Source organism: Helianthus annuus, chromosome 16 (assembly GCF_002127325.2).
Source record: "Helianthus annuus cultivar XRQ/B chromosome 16, HanXRQr2.0-SUNRISE, whole genome shotgun sequence".
NCBI lineage: Eukaryota > Viridiplantae > Streptophyta > Magnoliopsida > Asterales > Asteraceae > Helianthus > Helianthus annuus.
This window is the reverse complement of record NC_035448.2, coordinates 141,202,268-141,207,213: the sequence shown is the minus strand read 5'-3', so window position 1 is coordinate 141,207,213 and position 4,946 is coordinate 141,202,268. Positions and strand designations below refer to the sequence as shown.

At 30.4% G+C, this 4,946-nt stretch overlaps 1 long non-coding RNA gene across 2 annotated transcripts; it reads left to right on the top strand.

Moving 5' to 3' along the window:
* Positions 1-384: 384 nt before the first annotated feature.
* On the top strand, positions 385-3,541 carry LOC110916794. Of its 2 annotated transcripts, XR_004883646.1 has the most exons (3): positions 392-652; positions 730-1,692; positions 1,982-3,541. It is a non-coding gene; the product is annotated as an uncharacterized LOC110916794 (long non-coding RNA). The 2 variants fall into 2 exon arrangements; XR_004883645.1 differs by having other exon boundaries at positions 385-652; positions 730-3,541.
* Positions 3,542-4,946: the final 1,405 nt, after the last annotated feature.

The following is a 4,946-nucleotide window of genomic DNA, read 5'->3' as shown; positions in this document are numbered from 1 at the left end:
TTGTATCGTCGTTCTGATCAAAAGCCCTAAAAAATCTATTTGTAATTTGGAAAAAAGCTTAACTCCGTTAAGTGTTTTTTAACGGGGGACCGGTGTAGTAAAAATAGGTGAAAGGTGGAACTGGTGAGGGGAATATTTAAATGTGTAATGTGAATGACCAATTCTCTTTTTTTAATTGAACGATTGTAAATTTGTAACTTTATATTTTACGATAAAAAAATTATTTAACTGCTGTTAAACCAAATGACATCAATTTATATATACTCTAATTTTCAACATGGTTATGCAATATGGTCTTGTACATTATGCTTTAAGACTTTCTTGTGATTTACTTTTGTTCAGTTTCTATATTTAACACGTGGTCATACACTGTCTTCACACTTCACACCACTTCCTTTTTAACTGAAAGAGAGAAAAGCTAAACGAGAGAGAGAGAGAGAGAGAGAGAGAACCGGAGAGCTAGAGAGACGGAAGGCCGGTCACACTTCCGGCAACGATCACTAAGATATCTGGCGAGTTACCACCTGGCCGCCTTCTACCCTTCCATTTATACCCTCGGGAAAGAAGCATGTGCGAACTATCCTTCTCCCCTGTGGTTCATAGACTCGCACCCCTACAACTCCATAATCATCTTCATTGTAGAATCTTACTGGTATGTTTTTTTTTATAATTTGAGATTGTTCGATCTGGATGGAATTAAGGCTCGATTTCTAATTTTCTTTAGTACAGCTTCAATCTTAGCTTGAGCAAGTTCCAATCAGCCTCAACACGGAGACTGGAGGTTGCAAATCGGTTTCAGACAAGGTTAAAACCACCTATTGGTGGGTTCTCCGAGCAGTCTAGTGACGCTAGGTATAGGTTATCGACAATGTTGTAGGTAAGAACCAGTTACTTTATCTTTGGTATGTTAGTGTTTATTTAAACAGGCAGGCCTCAACAATTAGGGCTCCAATTTTTAATATTTTCAATTTTGATTCTTGCAATTTTGTTTGCTTGTCTAACTAGGTACCGAATTGTTATGATTCTTGGGTTTTCCATAGGTGCTAATTACCTAAATTAATTTGTTTATGTTCTTATGGTTAGTCATGGAAGAACTTAATATAATTTGTTGACAAAGTTGGTGATATGCGGGAGAATAGTCATTTATCAAGTAAAGTTGAAGGGCAAAATTAGTTAGATGGATATAGATATTGATGATGCTGATAATAAACAAGTCGAGTGGTCCATTTGAACAGCGTTTCACAGATCGTGGATGAATACCAGGCACAAATTTCATCTTTGATGACAGAAAACGGGTATTGTAAGATTGGCATTGGACTTTTACACATATTCCGTGAAGTTTATAAACATTGTATGAAATCATAGTTTGATTGATAAGAGTTTTTTTTTTTTATAAATGTATAAGTACTTCATTTAGGTGATAAGCTTACGACATTAGAACCAGAAGCCATACAGCAGGTAGAACTGGTGGTCATTTAGGCCCTTGGAATATATTGTGTTATTTAAGTTGTATTGTAAGATTGTTAAACCTTAAGAAAATTTTAACCGTTTGAAGATTTATCTAATGGTATAACCGTATAAAAAACTTATGTTTTATTTCTAAATTTGTGTGCTTCCTTAGTCAGGTCACGAAAAGATGTGTACATGTTCATACTAACACAAAAAGAGTAGAGCTTTCGCAAGCATCAACAGGTGGGCAGTTTTAGCGGCAAGTTGTTTCGTTTTCCTCCTTCATTTGACATTCTTTTTATCCCAATCCTGCGTTATGTTTACTTAATTAGATTTGTAACTTTTTTTTATCATCAGACTATAATTTTCCACCACAACTTCATTGTTTTTCATGGATATGTGTATTCTTCAACATTTAGTTAATGCTTATAATTGTGTGATTAATTCATGTTGTTGGATGGGTTTCATCTGATTAATTTACACAAATATATGGGTAGCAAATAAATATGACTTTTGTTCAACTTTCATATAGGGTTGCATAAAATTAAAAGGGAGCTTAAACAAGGATTTTGATGGGGCTCAACCTCCTACGAGGATAGACAGGTAGAGTTTAAATGACAGTTAAATAAATTTATGATGTATGCTCGAGCTCGAATTGAATAGTATCTAAGATATGCTTAAGCTTAGCTCAAAAGCTTTGGTACTCATATTAAAATAATCTTCATGAAATTTTGAGGGGGAAAATTCAGTTTAAGAGAAAATCATTAACAAAGAAACAACAATTACATTTACATGTTATGGCATGGCTAAAGTAGAAAGAATGAGTAGTCTGATGGCTGGATATGAGTGTTGTGTCTAAATGTGCTTCTTAATTTGCATTAATCATTAAATTGTTATTAATTATTAAAGGTTTAATTTATGATGGATGATTTCAGTGTAGATTGATTGTTGCAGAAAAGAAAAAGAACTGGTGAGGCAATTGCTCAATTAAAAAATCTGAGGTTGATCTTTAGGTTGTATTTGGATGCTTATAAGATCTTCAAAGCATATGAAATATGAAGCAATTTATTCTTTCTTACCTTAACAATGCACTAGCTTACTTTAGAAAACCCAATAGCCAATTGTCTAATAGTTTTATCTAATGCAACTGAATTCGACATCAGAACGCAAAAAGAAGCCTACAACTTTGTTGTAGGTTGAATTGCTTATTTTAATAGCTCTGATTGTTTCCATCGTCCGATATGTATATCTTTTGATTCCCACATACTCTCGAATGCTTCTCTGCTATTGTTATTCATTTGATTTCGACACCAATGTACAATTTTCACAGTTCAACCGAGGAAAACATAGTGGTAGCAATGGAGACTGTTTGAGGTTGTTTTAATGTTCTTTGTTCTTGAAACATAACTACTTAGTGAAAATAATCCAACTTTATTTCTTTCTTTGATAGTTTCAGCGTGCATTCTTCACATCCCAAATCTCAAGGCGCTTAGTCATTGGTAAGTAGATCACCACTTGATTCCATGTCACTAAGGAAGCGATTAGCTTATAGTCTCTTACTACACAGGTACATTTAGTTTATATGTTTTGATTTATGTTTTAGTAAATGGGTTTATATTAAAGTTTTATCACCTAAATTTCTGAAATGTATAAGTTTGAATAAGACAAACCAAAATACCAAGGGTTCTACCTGTATGGAAGAGATATAAACCCAAAATAATGTGCGCTTATTGTAACTAAGTTTTGTGCAGTTTGAAGGTAGACCATTGGAGGGTACAAAGTAGATAGAAGAACATGCTCAGTTCAAGAAGGGTTGTTATTATCAAGGGATGATGATCCAAGCAAGCTTTATAAAAGTATGTAGAAGGTCAATGGCATTTGTCTTGTCATAGGTTTTACATGGCTAATGTTTAGTGTTAATTAACCTTCCCCGCCGCAACGCGGGTGAGATTTTCTAGAGTTTGTCTACATTAAGCCAGAATTTGTAAGCCCCCGACCGCAACGCGACGGGGGAGTTCCATCTAGTTTTTATTTCTATTTTGTGTCACCCTTTGTTTATTTGTTTAATAAAGACCAACACTTTGTTTTTTTCTTTTTAAAGGCGCCAACCAGAAAATCCTTTTGTTATTTTCGGTTTTAATTTCACAATTTATAATTTTCGTACAAGACATCTATAACAATTTTAATTTCACAATTTATAATTTTCGTACAAGACATCTATAACAATCTAAAACTAAACCAAAATTTGACTGCAAACTATCTTGTATTCATAGGATAGAACTTTAATTTTAATTTTAAAACAATTGTATTTTCTTTGGATAGAACTGATTTAAGAAAAAAGTTATCAAGAAAGATGATTAAAAATTTAAAATTTGAAAACTAGGATATGACGAATGGTTATACTTAAAGACTATTTTTTTATATTATCTTAGAGTTACCTTCCACTACATTTAGATTTGAAAATAAATAATTAGTGGTTTTCTTTATCCGCTAATTAGGTTAGAACCCGTGTAATACACGGGGTGAATAAATGTAATTTTATATATTAAACTAGGTTATAACCCCGTCTATTACACGGGTTGAATAAATGAATTTGGTATACCAAATAATAAAACATTATATTTTTAAATCTATAAGAACCATATGTATTGTACGGGTTGAATAAATGTAATATTACATACCAAATAATAAAAAAAAGTTATATCTTTAAAACCATTGTATTACACGGGTTGAATAAATGTAACATTGTTTACCAAATAATAAAAAAAAGTTATATTTTTAAAAACCCCCGTGTATTACATGGGTTGAATAAATATGATTTTATATACCAAATAATAAAAAATATATTTAAAAAAACTAATGGATTTTTTTATATTTAAAGTAGGATAAGATTGAATATTAATCTGAACTAACGTTTTTTTTATATTTAAAGTAGGATAAGATTGAATATTAATCTTTATTTATTTAGTTAATATAAGATTGAAAACTCATATGATTGAATAGGTGGGAGGTTGTATTATGATAAATCGGTTAACCGTACTGAATGATAAAGATAATAGTGATTGTTGGACAAATTAATTAATCGAATTTAACAGAAACATTTGTGATGAATTTTTATTATTATTAAAAATAATAAGAATTTGTATTAATTTAGATTAAATATTATTATTTTTAGTATTATTAATAATTTTAATTAATTAAATGAGAGAATGACAAGTGTCCTAAAACAGGTTTCTTTTATTTTATAAGTATAGATGAATGGTAAATAAGATAGAATAATAGATAATAAATAACTTATATATTAATGAATGGTAAATAAGAAGAATTGATATTAACTTATCAGTTGTTAACAAATATTTTATTCAAAATAGAAGGAATCGATAATAACAAATTTAATATTTTATTGATAATAACGAATTGATATTTCAAGGTAATCTTATTATTCGTATATATTATTGATAATAAAAATTTGTATTAGATTAGATTTTAGATTTGAT